A 19,618-nucleotide genomic window follows, 5' to 3' on the forward strand; every position below is an offset into this window, starting at 1 on the left:
ACTACCATACATGCTGGCACTGCTACCTCCACCTGTCAGGCTATAAAGCTGTAGACTTTACCTGAATGCAAATCAGGCGACTTTAATAAATTGATCCTAGCTGTCCTTCGTGACCCTCCCTGGGATGTTGGCAGCTCTAATGGGTTGGTATGATAAGGTATTATGGGACTTGGAGTAATAATTTAACATATACACCATACTGTGCCAAGGGCATGGCTCAGATTGAATCTATAGACATCATTTTTTATTGTTGTTGTGTTGTTTTTGACCTGACAGTGTTTCTTATTGTTGTCATTTTTGTTGTTTTGATGCTCACATTTTAAAACAGTGAGATTTCACATTACGATCTGATTTGTTTTGGTTTATTTCTTTTCTCACAAGATCTGGTTTCCCTGGGTCCTCATTATCAGCTGCCAAACAGGAGGAGCCATTTGCTCTTTATCTGGCTCCTGTTTCTGCCTGGCACAGTTCTCTGTCCCTGCAAGCTTGTCACTCTGCCACCTTGATTTGGAAGCAAACATTCTCTCCCTTAGTAAATTTGATGGCCCCTAAATCCATTCCTGTAGTGTCACTCCAGACTGGGGATGTCCATGTCTCCATCTGAGGAAAGACCCTCCCAAGGACCATCTCTCCTTTCCAGACTGTAAATCTGTACTGGTGACTACCACGGGCCGGGATTGGCACACCTTGGGCAGAATGTGATGAGCTCAGATTGAGAGAGGAGAGCCCATGACTCCCTTCAGATGAAGGTATGTTTTTTTTTAAAGATTTTATTTATTTATTCATAAGAGACACACACACAGAGAGAGAGAGGGAGAGGGAGAGAGAGAGAGAGAAAGAGAGAGAGAGGCAGAGACACAGGCAGAGGGAGAAGCAGGCTCCATGCAGGGAGCCCAACGTGGGACTCCATCCCGAGTCTCCAGGATCACACCCTGGGCTGAAGGCAGTGCTAAACCACTAGCCACCAGGGCTGCCCGAGGGTATGGGTTTAAGAGCACACCCCACCCCATGGTGAGTAAAGGGAAAGAGAACACCAAAAGATGTCTCATCTAACCTTCCTGTTTTATAGATAAGAAAACACAAGCCCTGTGATTATTCCAGAGTCCCAAACCTAGCCAGTGGTAGATCCAGGATGAAGATCCAGATCTTCTGATCCTTTACCCAGATAACTTAACCTTCTCCTTCATCTCTTGTCATCATTTTGAGTGTATTTTCCTGGGGTGAAGCCATTACTGTGTCTGTTTCTCCTCCTCCTAGCCAGAGGGCCCTTCATTTGTTTTCACCCTCTGGGCATAGGCTAGTCTGTAGTCTTGAATTTCACCAGTACTGCAAGCATGAATTGCCTGGGGTTATGTCTTCTGGTTGGAGTCTCTAGCAGTCAATGTTTTCCCAGTATGGTATCTCTCAGCAAGACTTAAGCCAATAAGTGGTAAACAAGCAATCAACAAGTACTTATTAGTCCTCTGATTTTTATTCAGCCTTCTGAAGATGTATTACATTTAATGCCTCCTAGAGCAAGTGACAGACATCCCTGCCAAAGTTGCTTAAGTAAAGGGGAAATTTATTGGCCCTAGAATACAAGCATAAATATCAACTCACAGGAAGGGCAGGGCTACAGCCAGGGCTTAGGAAAACTGAAAGCAGAACCTCAGCCTCTGCTTGGTTCTCACACCTACTCTGCCTTGTGTGTTGGTCTCATTCTCTGCATGGTAAGACAACGTCCATGAACATCGCCTGATTTTACCCTTTCTGCTCATGCCCCTGGAGAGAGAATGACTTCTGCATTGTGGAAGCTTAGAGAAATTCTCTGATTGGTCTGACCCAGGCATGGCATGACAAGGGTGAGGAACGAGGAGGACACTCATCCAGTATGGACCAATCAGCTGTGATCTGGGTGGCTTTAGTTCTTTGAAGAGGACATCTTCCTCATATGGAAGGGGGTGAAGAGGGTACTGCCAACAGAGGAATGAGAAAGAGGTGGCCTAGGAACACCATCTTAATCTGCTCATGCTGCCAGAACAAAATACCAGAGACTGGGTAGTTTAAACAACAGACATTTATTTCTTACATTTATGGGGGCTGGAATTCCAGGGTTCCAGAAGGGTTGTGTTCTAATGAAGTCCTTTTTTCCTGGCTTGCAGAGAGCCACCTCCTCACTGTGTCTTCACATGAGCTCTCTTTTGTGTATGAGCATAAAAGGAGGGAGAGAGAGAGAGCGAGAGAGAGCACACCAGCTCTCTAGCAGCTCTTATTCTAAGGGCATTAATCCCATCATGAGGGCCCCAATCTCGTGACCTCATCTAATATTACTTCCTAAAGGTACCAGCTCCAAATACTATTAACTTGGGGATTAAGGTTTCAACATATGAGATGGGGGAGGGAGATAACAACCATTCAGTCCAACCGAGTAGACACTACATCCAGTACATCTGCCCACAGGATCTTACAATTAAATGGGCAGTCAAGATCTACAAATGTAAGAGTGATGATAAAAGACTGCATGTCACTGATGTGTCATTGATTATTCAGAGGACGCCTGCCAAGAGGGCTGGTAGAGGATACACAGCACCACACAGTGCTGATCTTCCCAGAATGATGGCCAACAGACATATGAAAAGATGCTCAACATCACTCATCATCAGGGAAATACAGGTCAAAACTACAATGAGATATTACCTCACACCAGTCAGGATGGCTAACAATCAACAATGGAAGAAACAACAAGTGTTGGTGGGGAAGCAGAGAAAAAGGAACTGGAGCAGCCACTGTGGAAAACAGTACGGAGATTCCTTCAAAAGTTAAAAATAGAACTACCCAATGATTTAGTAATCACGCTATTGGATATTTATCGAAAAATACAGAAACATGGGATCCCTGGGTGGCGGAGCGGTTTGGCGCCTGCCTTTGGCCCAGGGCGCGATCCTGGAGACCCGGGATCGAATCCCACATCGGGCTCCCGGTGCATGGAGCCTGCTTCTCCCTCTGCCTCTGTCTCTGCCTCTCTCTCTCTCTCTGTGACTATCATAAATAAATAAAAATTAAAAAAAAAAAGAAAAATACAGAAACATGAATTCAAAAGGATACCTGTACCCTGATGTTTATAGCAGCATTATTAACAATAGCCAAATCATAGACATAGTCCAGTGTCCATTGATAAATGGATAAGGAAGATGTGGTATATATAGAAATTATTTGGCCATAAAAAGAATGAAATCTTGCCATTTGCAATGAGATGGATGGAACTAGAGGATATTATGCTAAGTAAAATAAGTCAGTCAGAGAAAGACAAATACCATACATATGATTTCACTCATGTGGAATTTAAGAAAAAACAAATGAGCAAAGGAAAAAAAGAGAGAGACAAATCAAGAAACAGACTTAACTATAGAGAACAAACGATGGTTATCAGAGGGGAGGTGGGGGAAATAGGGATTAAGAATACACTTATTATAATGAGCACTGAGTAATGTATAGAATTACTGAATCACTCTATTGTACACTTGAAACTAATAGAACACTGTAAGTTAACTCTACTGGAATCAAAATTTAAAAAACATGGCTCTTTCTCCTGGAGCTTTAATTTTACTCAAAATTGGGTGGAGGGAGTCCCTTAAAACCAAGATACAACACAAACATTATGGAGGATAATACAAAATTTAGATGACTTTCAGAATAAAACTACAATTTAAAAGATAAAGGAATTTGGGTTTTGAGCCTTAGAACTCCAGTCCTCTTCCCCATACAAGTTCAAACTTCTGCGTTTGAAACTTGGATGAAGAAGTTTAAAAAGTCTGGAGGGTAACTGGAGTTCTTGAGCATTGCTTATCAAGAAGCTGTGTGGCTTTGGAATACTTAGTAGCTCCCCTGGGCTAAAAGAATTTGAGGTGGGCTGGGATAGATGAGACAGGCTATAGAAGAAGGCCCCTGAACGCCCTCTGGCAATAGCACTCTGTGTAGATTTTGTTTTATTTTACTTAGGGAAGCAGTATTGCAGTCATGGTACCACAAACCAGATAAGGTTTAATTAGCTTATATAGTTCTTTACACTCAGTTAAGAGATTTCTAGACTGTCCTTGTGATTTGCATATCACCTTCAGTACTTTCCAGGTAAATACTGCTTAAGTGATGCAAATGAGTAGAGCTATTTTACTAATTAGACTGCAGGGCACGAGGCCCCAAACAATCAAGAGAGATCAGATATATATAATAATGGGATTCTTTGGGATAAGATCAGTGGAAGTGGGAGGCCTGGGGTAGCTATTGGGTACCTGTCTGTGGGGCAGTTTGTGCTAGAAAGAAATAGGTCTTTTTAAACATTTATTTATTTGACAGAGAGAACAAGAGAGCACAAGGAGGGGGAGGTGCAGAGGGAGAGGGAGAAGCAGGACTCCCCACTGATCAGGGAGCCCAATGTGGGACTTGATCCCAAGACCCTGAGTTCATGACCTGAGCTGAAGGCAGACACTTAACCAACTGAGCCACCCAGGTGCCCCAGAAGAAGGTCTTGAATCACGAAGATGATCTCTCTGGGACAGCTCAGCAATATCTAATTGTGGCAGGCATTTTTTTTTTCACCTGTTCCAATGGAAGCCACACCCTTTTAACCCGAGACACAAGTTTCCACTTCTGTTCTGAACACCTTCCTCCCCTCCCCATCTGGAATCAGTTGATTGCCAGTAACTGTCAACTTCTGTCTAATTTCAGCCTCTTCCATCTGATTGAAGACCAGAGGCTCTGCACATCTGTCTCCTGCAACCTTGTTCATTTCTCTCCGGTCACACTGGCCTCCTTGTTTCCATGCACATTCCTGCCTCAGGGCCCTTGCACTTACTGCTGCTTCTTGCTGAAATGCTTCTCTCCCAAATAGTCACAAACTTCCCTTCTTCCTTTAAGACTTTGCTCACTTGCCATCTTCTTGATAACATCTTCCTTGGCCTTGATGGCCTTAAAATCTAAAATTTCTGCCTTCTTCCTCCAAACTTATCCTCATTCCTGCCTCTTTATCACTTTAGCACTTATTTCTATCTGCTGTATTATAATTATATATGTTATTTATCTATCTTGGTTGTTCTCTTTTTCTCCCATTGGAATATAAACCACATGAAGGCAGCCTTTTTTTTTTTTTTTTTTTTTTTTTAGTCTTTGTTTACTACTAGATTCTCAGACCTGGCACATAATAGCCACTCTATAAATATTTGTTGAATGAACAAACTTAGTCATTTGAGTATCACCTCTGCAGTTTTTTGCCAATATTTTTATTTTAATTGGCTCACCTTTTAAACTCAAATTAATTTCCTTACAAGGAAACTTTATAGCACTGTTATTCATGGAAAAACCAGTATTACTTTCTATAAATAAAAGGTATGCCTCAACACATTTATAATAAATACATAATTATTAGATAACAGAAGATTATTTCTAGAGCACTTAAGCTCAATTTAGCACCAATGGCATTAAAATGACATTTTCGGGAATGTTGTATTCATGCCCATATTCCCTGAGGTTCTGCACTAGATGGTCTTCCCCATATCCACTCATCAGCAGCAAATGGTCTCAATTTACACATTGTTCTGACAAAAATTCTCTGACACCAAATGGATTTCCTACAATGTAATTCAATTCTGACATCAGCTACCTGGAGTTAGTGCAAACCTTACAAATTAAAGGAAAAATCTCTCACAAGATTGCCTCCACTTCAGATGCCAGCCACAGGTCTCAGGGAATATCTACACTTCTGTCTGGCTATACATTTAGGGGTTCCTATAACCACCTCAGTTTCCATAATTAGCTAGCACAATTGGCAGAATCCACTGAAAATGCCATATTTATGATTATGATTTTATTATAAAGGATACAACTTGGGAAGAGCCAAGAGATGTATAGGGCACTATCTGAGGCAAGAGTGGGGGCCTGGGGCATAGATGCAGCTTCTATGCCCTCTCTTCATGGGATCCAGACATACCATCCTCCCATTACCTCACCAATCAGGAGCAACTCTCAGCCTTGATGTCCAGAATTTTTCTTGGGGTTTCATTATGTAGGTATCATTGGTCCTGGGATCAAACTGTCTCCAGCACTTTGCTCTCTGGGGTTGGGCTGGCCCGAAGTTTTAATCCACTAATCATGTGACTGGTCTTTCTGATCACCAGCTCCCGTTGCAAAGCTATCTATGGCTCACCAAGAGTGACTTCACTAGCAGAACAAAGTCACTCTTGTCCCTAAGAAATTCTAAGGTTTTTGAAGCTTTGTGCCAGAAGCTGGGGACAATATAAACAGATATGTTTTTGTATTATATTATATATATGTACAGATGAATCATAAATTTATTGTCTCAGATCATATATATTCTCTGAAATTAAGATTCTAAGATTCAACTGCCACCTGGGTGTCTTTTTTAGGGAGTACCATAGTACCTTTAATCCATCAATGTCCACATGACCTATATTCATCCCACCACCCCATCCAACAGATTGTTCTTTCTCCTGTATTTCTTCTTAGTAAATGTCATCATATCACCAGTCACTCAGCTGTTCCAAATCTGAAACCTAGGTTGTACCCTTTCACAACCATGCCACTTATCACACAGTGTGATAATTTTCTGTTTGTGTTGCTTGCCCACTAGCTTGTGAGAACAGTACTGTGTTTCTTTTATTCACTTTTATGTCCTTGCACCTGGCACATAGATGGGCCTCCATAAATATATACTGACTTGATGGATGAAATGATTCAAAATTGGAACATTTCAAAATTAGACTTCTGAATAATTACTTTTACTTTCTGCACCAGTAATTACCTGCTTTCTTATAGGTGACACTCTGGTATCTAATTTTGAGAATTAAATAACTTATGTATGCTCATAATACTTGGTTTTTAAGTGTCTTTTTGCATATATTCATTACTTATTTATTGAATATCTGTTAATGTCACAAGCAGTGCCCTGGTCCCAAGGGCTGGGAATGAGTGGTGACCCAGTTATTATGGGAGAATCGTATATATAAATACAATTGTAGTAAGGTATGATGGTCCTATAAAAAAGAAATGAGCAAAGTCCTATGGGAAATACTAAGTGTGGTAGATTGGATTATTGCTCCTGAGTCTTTATTCCTCCCTATAAAAAATTATACATCCATGCCCTCTGCCACAAACTTCCTAGTGTCTGTCACAAGAGTAGTAGAGTGTATATTCCCACCCCATTCACTTGGGACATGGCTGTGGGGCTTGCTTTGACCAATTAATTTAGACTAAAGTGACAATGCACTGATTCTGCACAGATACTTTAAAAGGCATAGTAAATTTCTGCCAGACACCTCAGATTTTTGCATTTGACCATACAGTCATGTCTTAAGTAGTCATTGCTCTTTCAACCCGAGTTCTAGAATAAAGACACATGGAGTAGATTTATCCTTAAACCATAGAGTGAAGTTCAGCCTCGCCCTGCTCAGCCAAGCCAATTCACAGGTAGCCTACATTCCCAAGAGCATGAAACAGATTCTTCTTGTAAGTCACTGAGATGGGAAGTTTGGGATTGTTTGTTATACAGCATTATCACAGCAGAAATATGACTAATACACCAAATCTCCAACTAACTACTTTAGTGGAGTATGAGACAATGGAAAAGGCTACATGGCTGAGGCTATTTCCCAGGACACGGCCTGGGGCTATGCCCCAGATTCTCTGCTAATTGCAGACTATTAAAGAAAAAGTCATTACAGTGAACTCAGTGCTTTATTCCTTACACCATGAAGCTCAGCATCCAGATAAGGTAAAAAATAAACATGGGGCTCCCTAAAAGCATCTAAACCATTCATATTTGAAAATCTACCTTATATTTACAGATATTTTTCCCCATGGCTTGAGTTTGCATAACGGAAACTAAATGTAGTGGCATTGATCAATCAGAGCGCACAGTTTTACCTGTGTAGGCCATTAGAGTTCTGATATGATCATCAGATGATCATCATACCACTTGGATGAGAAAAGTTGGTCTCCCCAGGCAGGAAAGCACAATGTCAGCATGGTGAGTTTGTCAGTGTGGGTTGTTGGCCATTTGTAGTTGCAAACTCTGCTACAGTCAGTTTCATTGTTGTGCTAGTGATGGACAGCAAAGATGGTAAAATTGTGTAAAAGAAGATCTCTAACTTCTAATCTCTTTTTCTCCAATGCTCCAACTTGTCTGTTTGTTTGTTTTAAATGGGAAGTAGTCAAAAATCGTGGTCAAGAAAGAGCCCTATGAATTAGACTTCTTTGAATTAGAGTTTGAATACAGGCCCCATTGAGAATAGTATAAAAAAGACGAAAACTTCCTGCCTCAATTTCTTCATTTGTAAAATGAGGATAAAAGTAATGTTTATCTCATAAGATTATGAAAAGTCAATGAGGTAATCTTGGGAGCCCTTAGCACAATGCCTAGCACACAAGCAGCAGTCAGTAAACGATGGAAATTATTACAGGGTGAATTTTGTTACTACAAGTTTTTTTTTTAAGGAAGCAGCTGTTCATTATAGAAAGACAGGCTGTGTCATGGCATTTGCTTTGACCTTTTTACTATTGGGGAAAAAAAAAAACCTCAGGACCTAAATCATGATTAATTTATATGCTATGTTTATAAACAGCTAAGCTTTCTCCACTTTGGTTCTCTGAAAGGAATAGGGTCAGTGACACAGAAAATTTGGACTCATTGCAAAATGAATGCTTCTGGAACCTCAATTTGGTTGAGATCAAATCGTCTGGCCTCTCTGGTAATGAACTGTGGGCAAGTTTTCAGGCAAACATGTAGTACACTTGGATTCCTCCACACACACCACGCTGGAGTGACAGCAGTGTGCTGTGGAGTGGCCAAGGTGAAATGTTTCTCCAGTGAATTTGCCAGGAAGATAAGAAGCACATTCCAACAGCGAATGTGTTACCCAAATGGCAGGTCACCTCATTCACAGATCTACTCCTTTCCTGACTGCAGAGAACACCAGTGTGGACAGCCTTGGGTTTATGGAAAATGTGATTGATAGAAAAAGTTCATTCTCTTCAGAAACTGCAAGTTGATAATGGTTCTGATTTATAAGAAAGAATTTGTCATAAGACATATTGATGGTTTACCTTGAAAGATCCTTCAGTGTGTGTGTGTGTGTGTGTGTGTGTCCCTGCACACAGATGGGTGTCTCTTGTTTGAAATGAAGAAGCATTTGTAACTTACAAATTATATGAGATAGCCATTTGAAATATGTCTCAAAATTCTTCCCCTAAAGAAATATAGTATTTCACCCCCCTACTCAGGCATTCTGTTTCCAAGTCCTTTTATGTTCGCCACTTCTCGTGAAACTAGAGCATATATACTGAACTCAGAGACGAAGCTAGAGCAGTTTACAAATTTATTTTCTGTACTACAGAGCTTGGAACTTGCTCCCATTCAAAATATATGTAACACACTCTCTCAAGTTCACTCAAAAGAAACCAGTAGTTAAATGTGTAATCTCAGAGCAAACAGCAATATGACTCACAAAAAAAAATTAATGAAGGGTCACATAGTAAAAACCCACCTTATTTTATTTTTTTAAAAGAAAATATAAGACATTTCACCTTTCAGGAAAAAGAAAACAATAGAGGAGACTATATATATATAGTTTGTTATTGTTGCTGCTAGTTATTTATATTTATTCTGCTTTGTACTTGTTATGCTCTTAAAATGTGTGGCTTAAAGTGTTTCATCTGTTTTGGAAAATTTGGGGCCACCATCTCTTCAAATATTTTTTCTTCTCTATTTGCTCTCTTCTCTATTTCTGAGATTCCAGTTACACTTATGTTAGTTGAGTGTATATCCTGTCCACAGGTCTTTGATACTATTTTTTTTTCAATCTATTTTTCTCTCTGCTCTAGTTGAATTATCTCTATTGGCTCACTTTGAGTTCATTAATCCTCTGTTATACTTTGTGTGGTCTACTGCTAAGCCCATCCAAATGATGAAGGATAGTTATAAGAAAGATTGGAAGGGAGATATGGGCCCCACCCTAAGAGGAAACCACTCTTAAAAGGATATTACACCACCCTGAAAGGATCCCTCTACCCTTGACCACATGATACACAGATGACAAAAACCTGATTGGATGACAGGTGCAAAGAGGGTTAATCAGATTAAAACGGCCTGCCAACAAGCCCATAAAAAACCCTAGACCCAGAAATTCTGGGTCCCCTCCATCTTTGGAAGCTTTGTACGATTACTCAATAGCTTTACTATCTTTCAGTAAGCTTTGCTTTGCTGCCCACCACTCTTGGTTTGGTCTGCCTCTTCATTCTTCAAAGCAGCATGACCAAGAACCGTGAGCATTTAGAGAAGAAGAAATCCTGTAACACAATAATTTATATTTCTATTTGGTTCTTTTGTATAGTTTTCATTTATTTGATAAAATTCGCCATCTCTAACCCCATTTAAACCTTCTTTCTTCTAAATTCGTTTAGTTATAGTAATCATAAATAAGTTCTTTTCTGAAAATTTCATCACATGGATCATCTGTGGGTCTGAGTCTACTGATATGTTTTATGTCTCTTTACTGTGGGTCACATTTCCCTGCTTCTTCGCATGTCATGATTTTTTTTATATTTCAGACAATGTGTAAAAGACCAGTGGAGACTGAAGGAGATTATCATGGCTTCCAGAAAGGGCTCACCCTTTTGTCTGACATGCAGCTATTATTAGGGGCTGAACTCATCCAGTTAATTAGCAGTTGAGCTGAGTAGGGGCTGCCGGGCCAGCAGAATTAGTTCCCTTTATCCTCTGGTTTAAATTTCTTAAAGGAGATCAGGCCCCTCCCTTCAGCAGGGTTTGGGGATTTAAGCACCCTGAGACTTTACCATCTATCTGTGCTCGCCACACCTATTCCAGGCTTTCTGAGGATTCCACTTATTGAATAAAATGCCTGTGGGGGGCAGGGGGATATGGTCGGTGGGGAGGGCTAACTCTGAGTTTGTGGCTCTTCCATATCCCAGTTGGCCATGTCAGCCTATGCAGGGCCTTTGAAAGCTTGGCTGATTACTCCTTGTTCCCACTAAACTGTTATGCCCGCAGCAGGCTTCCTTCAGTCCTAGATTGAGCAGGTCCCCTAGACATGAAAATGGTCTCTGATCTGTGCTTATTGAAAGCCCTTCACCTTCTTGTGTTTGTTTGTTTGTTTACATGGTTTTCTGTTGTTGCTAGGCAATGGTGGTCTCTTATGAATCTCTACATCCTGATAGTAGAACTCCTGAATTTGATTCCATGAATTAAATAGTAGATTGCTTCAACAATTCATTTTATTTTTAAAATAAAGGTGATTAATGATTTATCAAATTATAATCTACTTGCAGACGATTTTTCCCATTTTTCCCAAAGCCACTAACCTTCAAGATTGTGCTTCACTGCCCACATGAAAGATTGAGATAGAGATTATAAGAAAGACCTAATTTATAAAAGGGAAATGAAGGATAACTAATATTAAGTGTTAGGATTTAGTAGGTCTCTCTAAGTGTTCTGCTTGGTTCTTTAGTACATCGCTTTCTTTTTTTTAATCAAAAATATTTATAGGGCATTTACACTGAGGTGGAGGGAACGGGTAGAGATGGAGGCTGCTTGGGAACCATGAGGTCAAGATCCCAGCCAGGGAACTTAAACAGATGAGGAATAGGTCTTCCTGATGGAGGAGGAGAGCTGAGCAGCTAAGGTGTTGGACTTAGGAACAAATTCACTTGTTCCTGATTTAGTGTGCACCAGGCATCAGGAGGTGAGACATCTGGACCCCATGTGTGAGCTGCCAATGCTCTATTCAAAAATAGTACCCTTAGGCGCCACCAGGATGGGAATTGCAAACACAGAGCAACCTCACAAATGTGGAATGCTTAGCAGCTCTGAATTTCTCACTATATCACGGACATTTCAGTTACTTTCCCTGTTCTGTTTCCTGGGAATGATTTTTGTTTGTCATGGAAATAATGGCACTACATGGCAGTGCCCTAAGGTGAAAGGCTGGCTTCGATGCTTTTAATGCAGCTCAGGCACAGCTGATGAAATTGTAGGTAAGCCACATTACTCTCGGTGGGAAATGGTGCATTTTGAACAATGTTCTCCCAAAGTCACAGGGATGCCAGCTGAAAGGAAAATGAGCAGTTTCTTCCTGTTCTTGTCACTTAGACTGTATTTCCACTCTGTGCAATTCCACCTGCCGTGTGTTTCCTCTCCTCTCCTCTTCCTTCCCTCACTTCCAAACTTCTCCTATGCCCTTCTCTTCCTTTTTTTTTTTTTTGGTTTCTTTATCTCTTCTTTCCTCTTCTCTCCCTGAAATCAGAAGTCCTGTTGGTTTCACTAATATTCTTTTATTACTAAACTTGAGGTGATCGGTGTTATCAAATTGCCCTCTTATGCTTTCACATAGTGCACTTACATTCCTCAGAGTCCTTACAGATGTAATAATAATGATAATTATGATAGCTAATACTTATATAGTGCTTACTTTTGCTGGTTGCTATTGAAAGCACCTTACATGTATTAACTCATTAAGGCCTAATATAAGCCCTTTGAAACAGGTATTACTTTTATCCTCATTTTGCAGAAGAGGAAATTAGGGCACAGAGAGATAATTTGCTTATTCAATTTACAAGTGGTAGAACTGTGGTTTCAACCCAGGGTACATGCCTTTAAGCTCTGTCCCAAATCCATTCTCATTTAAATTGCCTTATTTAAGTTTTATCCTAAGCCCATGAGATCTTTAGGGAAGATGCTACTCTTATTATTTTAGAGATGAAGAAACTGAGGCTATAACTGACCAGAACACTCTGGACAGATGGGCTTGGACTAATTCTTTGAGGAAGCGAGGTCCCCAGCCCTGAGATGGGAGGAAAGTGTGTGTGTGTGTGTGTGTGTGTGTGTGTGTGTGTGTGTGTGTGATCTTAGATAATTAGATATTTAGAAAAAGTCCCTCTCATATGTTTATTTCAGGTCAAATGTATCGACTGGGATACTTTAGGCTGAAAACAATAGAAAACCTAACTGACAATGACTAAACCCAGAGGTTTTTCTTACTGGGAAAAAAAAAAAGGCAGAAGTCCCCAGGATGGTCAGTATTTCAGCAAGATAATCAGAACCCAAGCCTTTCCATTCTGCCATCCTTAGCATTTTAGTTTTTCATCCTCCTCCTGGGGGCCTCATGATTACAAAGTGGCTGCCTCAGTGATAGGTGTCACATTTTTTCCTGGCCATATACCAAGACAGAAACAAAGGCAGACAAGGTGCTGAGAAAGTGCTTTCCATGTGTCTATCTTTTATCAGAGAGCAAAGTATTTCTCAGCATGCTTTTACTTCACAGACCCATATTCAATCATATGGTCACCTATGACCACAAAGAAAGGCTGGAAAAGTGAATATCTGATAAAAAAAAAAAGAGGTTTCATTTGTCATGATTGCATTAGCAAAAGCAATCACAATTCATCTTCCAGGGCTGCATACTTGGAAACCCAAACAAAATCAAGGTTTTGTTAGTGGTATGTTGTGTGCCTAGTAATTTACTTTAAAATACTTCAGTATAAGTGGTATGATGTGTATGTGTGCAAGTTAATGCCAATCAACACTCTAAGAATGAGTGGTTAATTAGTATATGAAGAGTCCTTATCTGAATCAATACCTTTGGTTCATTAATTAGCATAAGGAATGTTAGGAATAAGTTTTTATTGGTGAAATGAGCTGTGTTTAAGATCACTGAGGAGTGGGGTAGCAGAATGCACCACTTGTGCATGAATAACATAGAAGAAGCTAGTATCGGATGCCTGGGTGGCTCAGCGGTTGAGTGTCTGCCTTCGGCTCAGGGCATGATCCTGGTCCCGGGAGTGAGTCCCACATTGGGCTCACTGCAAGGAGCCTGCTTCTCCCTCTGCCTATGTTTCTGCCTCTCTCTGTGTGTCTTTCATGAATCAATAAATAAAATCTTAAAAAAAAAAAAAAGAAGAAACTAGTATGCTCAGCTGTCAGCACCAGAGGCGGAAGTTCTGGAACCATGTGGCCCTGCATCTTCCCATAGAGGATCCTACCACTTGGCATGGTGATGAGTCCTCTGATTATCCTTTAAGGAAATCTGTTTCACAGGGAGCTGCTCATGCAAGGGGCTTGCCAGGGAACCTGAAGGCAAGGAGAGAAGGACAAAGAGCAGTCTTCCTAAGACAGAGAGCACTTGTTTGCCTGCTTGCTAATAAATACCCCCATATGCTTGATGAATTTCACGTGAGACTTGCTTTCACTTCACGATACCATCTGGGAATGCAATGAAACGCCAGGACACCTGCACCCCGATGTTTCTAGCAGCCATGTCCACAATAGCCAAACTGTGGAAGGAGCCTCGGTGTCCATCGAAAGATGAATGGATAAAGAAGATGTGGTTTATGTATACAATGGAATATTCCTCAGCCATTTGCTGAGTATATTTGAAACGACAAATACCCACCATTTGCTTCAACGTGGATGGAACTGGAGGGTATTATGCTGAGTGAAATAAGTCAATCGGAGAAGGACAAACAGTGTATGTTCTCATTCATTTGGGGAATATGAATAATAGTGAAAGGGAATATAAGGGAAGGGAGAAGAAATGTGTGGGAAATATCAGAAAGGGACACAGAACATAAAGACTCCTAACTCTGGGAAACGAACTAGGGGTGGTGGAAGGGGAGGAGGGCGGGGGTGGGGGTGAATGGGTGACGGGCACTGAGGGGGACACTTGACGGGATGAGCACTGGGTGTTATTCTGTATGTTGGTAAATTGAACACCAATAAAAATTAATTTATTAAAAAAAAAAGATACCATCTGGGAGCAAGATTGCAAGAAAAAAGGCTAAATCGGGCAGCCCCGGTGGCTCAGGGGTTTGGCGCCGCCTTCAGCCCAGGGCGTGATCCTGGAGTCCCAGGATGGAGTCCCGTGTCGGGCTCCCTGCAGGGAGCCTGCTTCTCCCTCTGCCTGTGTCTGTGCCTCTCTCTCTGCATGTCTCTCATGAATAAATAAATAAAATCTTAAAAAAAAAAGAAAAAAGAAAAAGGCTAAATCACTTCTTCCTGCCTCTAACCACCAAAGGCTACACTAAAAAGAATCTGATTTGTGCCAATTGCCCTAGGTCTGTTCAGTCCAGTTAGCCCAGGAGGAAAGAATGATGGTTGTTAGAGTGACCATCAGACCCATAATAACACATAAGATGTTAAATTGAAATCATTTCAGCTGAAGTACCACAATACAGTAGATACAAAATTCCAAAGTGAGAGACTAAACCAAAATACAACTTTAAAAATAATCAATTTCAGGGCACCTCAGTGATTCAGCTGGTTATGCATCCGACTCTCGATCTCAGCACAGGTCTTGGTCTCAGGGATGTGAGTTCGGGCCCCATGTTGTACTCTGCATGGGTATGGAGCCTACTTTAAAAACAAAAACAATTTCAGGGCATTAGATGATCCAGAGTAAATTTTTAAGAATTTGTGGCAAACTGTCTTTGGACTGATCTGCTTCTACCTGGTGAGCCCACCTTCCAGAGGGAGAAGTGGGGAGTGGTCTATCCCTCACCTTAAGTATGAAAAGAGACCTTTATCAGAAGACCACTTGGCAGCTGATATATGCATGTCCCTTGGAGTTGGAGGTGGGTATGACAGGCTGATGGTTGATACACACTTGAGAAATCTGAAGAATTTCTACTGTTGGTGGCAAAGCAGAAGGAAATGTAGTTGTTACCATGTTAGGGAGTAACTGGTCTTTCCTCCATTGGCAGGTGACAAGGATATAACTACTGGGGACCATATGTAGAATCCTGAGTAGGAATGTTATTATGGGGCTGTCTTAAAAGGAATCTTGTTCCCAAAAGGGTTCTTCTAGAAGGCGAGTTACCCCTACAGAGAGCTTGCATGATGTGGCCTTTCAGAAAATGAACTGAAGATGAGGAGTGAAGTAAGGAGCGTTCACATGATGCAGAAATTTTGTTTGCATCATGGAAATAGCAGGACAGGGGAACCCAACTGGATAGACACTGAAGAACCCCAAACATGCTCAGAAAATAAAGAACCGGTGGAAACCTTGCTGGCCCTCTGGAGCCCAGAGCCATCTTATTGTAGTGCCAGAGAAGTAACTCCTTGACTTACTTTCTTCCATCCAGCCCATTGAATTCCTTTCTGTACTCCAATGGTGAAGAGAATAGAGGTCATCATTAGTAAGCTGAGGAAAGATAAGTAGAGCAAGAAATGAAAAGCTGACCCCATGGCCCACTCAGAAGGCAGGAAGCTGAGCTGTTGCTGGTCCCACCAGAGACAAAGAGAGGAAGGACAAAGGGAAATCATAAGTCTCATCTACACTTCACTTTTGTTTATTTTAAGGGACCACATGTCGTAACTACCAAAGTGAGACCATATTTGGTATATAAGGTACTGGTAGGACTTTCTGTTACCCAAGAGTTATCCAGCAATGGGCCTGCGAGAGTTTCCACCTGGGTTGCTAAGCACAGACAAAAGTACAAAGGGAGTCTGGCTCTTCCTATTTCCCTGCGTCATTCACTACCTTTGTTCTTCTCTCCAGCATCTGAAGCTTCTTTCTCTTGCTTTCCATATCAGTTATCTATTGCTGTGTGAAAAATTACCATAAATTTAGTGACTTAAAAAAAAAGCACACTTTTATTATCTCATAGTTTCTGTGGGTCATGAGTCCAGGCCCTGCTTAGCTGGTACCTCTGGCTCTAAGTTCTCTCACAAGGCTCCACTGGAGGAAGATTGCTTCCAAGCTCATTGGCAGATTTCAGTTCTTTGTGGCCTGTTGGACTGAAGGCCCCAGTTTCTTGCTGGGTAATAGAGAGAAAGCCACCCTCAGTTTCTTACCATTGTTTGAAGAAGGCTGTCTTCAATCCTTTACCATGTGAGCCTTTTGAACATGGCCACTTGCTTCAGCAAAGCCTGCTAGAGTGTCTTTTTTTGCAAGACTGGTGTCACAATCTTTTATAATGCAATTACAACAGGACATCCCATCACCTTTGTCATCATTTCTATTGGTTGGAAGCAAGTCACTGGAAGGATTACACAGAGTGTGAATTCCAGAAGGCAAGGCATGGGGCCACCCTGGAGTGGGTCCAAGACTATAGCTTTTAATCTCTATATCTTGTGTACCTAAGGCTTGGGAAATGGAATATGGAGGAGTTACCAAAAACAGTTTCAAGGTGGAATGTCTATTAAACAAACATGCTGACCTACTGCTCAGGTCAAACAACTCTACAGTACAATTCCAGTGGATTAATATGGTAGAAAGTGTACCATTTCTCAGTTTACCCCAGATCTCCTGCATGTGCCAAAGCCTAGAAGAGGTGGGTATAGGCTTTAGTCAAGGCAAAGGCTGAAGATGTGAGAGAAGGCATCCCAAAACACTGACTTGTATGAAGAACCTGCTAAATGCTAAGCACTCCATACACATAATTTCAAATAGTCCCCACAACCTTATGATGGAGGTACTCTTATTAGCTTCATTTCGTAAATAAAAAAGTGGAGGCTTAGAAAGCCTTTGTAACTTGCTTGAGGTATGTGATGGAACCAAGACTTGAAATAAGGTCAGTTTGCCTCTCAGTGATAAAGGGTAGTGGGAAGAAAGGCAGGCAGGGTTAAGCCCCACTCTCCCCCGACAAGAGGAAACCATACTTAAAAGGATTTTACACCGCCCTGGAAGGAGCCCCCCACCCTTTCCCACCTGATGGATAGATGACAAAAACCTGACTGGACAACAGGCACAGGGAGGGTTAATCAGATTAAAAGAGCCTGCCAATAAACCCATAAAAACTCCTAGACTTAGAAACTGATGACAAGAGTTTCTCTCAGTTCCCCTCCCTCTTTGGGAGCTTTGTACTATCACTCAATAATAAACTTTGCTTCACTATCACTCAATAAACCTTGCTTGCTGCCCACCACTTTGCCTGGTCTACCTCTTTATTCATCAAAGCAGCATGACCGAGAACCATGGGCACAGAAGGAAAAAATATTATAACACCAGCCTAGCTTTTACTACTACTTTCAAGTGCAGGTGCCGGGGATGCCTGGGTGGCTCAGTGGTTGAGCAACTGCCTTCAGTTCAAAGGGTGATCCTGGATCTGGGGATGGAGTCCCACATCGGGCTCCCTGTGAAGAGCCTGCTTCTTCCTCTGCCTATGTCTCTGCCTCTGTGTGTGTGTGTGTGTGTGTGTCATGAATGAACAAGTAAAATCTTGAAAAAAAATAAAGTATAGGAGTGTAGGTAGTGGAGGCAGTATGCAAACAGCAGTCTGTTTGGAATCAGGAGACTGGGCCCAAGTGTAGTTCAGCATCTCATAATCTGTGTGATTTGGGGCTCCTTACTTGCCCTCCTTGGCCCTCTTTTTTCATCTTTAAAAAGAATTATAAACACTTTTATTATTCATGTACAAAAAATTGAACCTTGATCTTTAACTCACACCATGCACAAAAATTAACTTCAGATCAATCAAAGTCCTATAAATGTAAACAGTAAAACTGTGAAACATAAGTTGGGGAAAGATTTCTTCAATATGCTCTCAAAAGCACTTTAAAGGGAAAAAATTGATAAGTTGGACTTCATGAAAATTGAGAACCTTTGCTTTTAGAAAAGCACCAATAAGAAAATGAAAAGACAAGCCACATGTGGGGAAAATACATGTCTAATAAAGGACTTACATCTAGACTATATAATGACCTCTTATAGCTTAGTAATATGACAAAGAACCCAATAAAAATGCAACAGATTTGCATGGACACATTACCAAAAAAGACATTGCGATGGTACATAAGTACATAGAAAGATGCTTAACATCACTGGACATTAGGGAAATGTCCATGAACGCCACAGCGAGGCATCAGCACAAGTTCACCCTGTTGTTATTAATTCTCTTTTGGTCTTTACAAAAACCCTTTACATGGGGCCCTTATTATTCCCATTTTACAGAAAAGCACACTCAAGGTCACACAGCCAAGATGCAAGGTGGCAGGCTTAAAACTCAGGCACTCTGGCTCCAGTGCCCATGTGGTATTGTGTCTCTCACTGCACTGCAGGTTGGCTCCATGGGGGCAAGGACCTTGCCTGTCTTGTGCACTGCTAGAGCTCCAGAGCCGAGCACATAGTAGGCGCTCAGTAATGCCTGTTGAATAAAAGCCAGCCAGGGCACAGTGGGACTCAGTGAGCACTTTTTGCTACCATCGCAGATGGATGGAACCTTTGTGAATGGGCCAGCCGCATGCACTGTAGTTTGGAATGCCCTTTTATGATACCTTTCATTTCGTCTCAGAAAACCTGCAGGTAGTCTTGCGTAGATCCTCTCCGTTTTCCTCTTTCTTCTTTTCCTTTTCTCCAGTGGGCTGATGTGGATTTACTTCATCTTGTCCATTGAGAGAAGACACATGGTGATGGTGACCTCCAGGTGCCTGGCTTTCTGACATGGTGGCCCCAGAGACCACGTGTGAGACCCAGGCTTCCTGGACCACCTCGAGGCCCCTGTTTCACCTGTGGCTGGGCTCTGTGGACCTTCCCTGCCTTACACTGTGAGGGAGGCTGGCCGGCCCATCCCCTCCTGACCTGAGGAAGGTTTGTTAGCTTGAAGTCCATCCTTGGAGGAG

At 41.5% G+C, this 19,618-nt stretch overlaps 1 long non-coding RNA gene across 1 annotated transcript in view; it reads left to right on the forward strand.

The window, feature by feature from the left end:
- Positions 1 to 522: 522 nt before the first annotated feature.
- Positions 523 to 19,618, forward strand: part of LOC129509796 (uncharacterized) — a 41,332-nt gene continuing 22,236 nt past the window's right edge. The window contains exon 1 of the long non-coding RNA XR_008664404.1: positions 523 to 749. This is a non-coding gene — a long non-coding RNA (uncharacterized LOC129509796). The remainder of the gene's footprint in view (positions 750 to 19,618) is intronic.

This window comes from Nyctereutes procyonoides, unplaced genomic scaffold (assembly GCF_905146905.1).
Source record: "Nyctereutes procyonoides isolate TBG_1078 unplaced genomic scaffold, NYPRO_anot_genome, whole genome shotgun sequence".
NCBI lineage: Eukaryota > Metazoa > Chordata > Mammalia > Carnivora > Canidae > Nyctereutes > Nyctereutes procyonoides.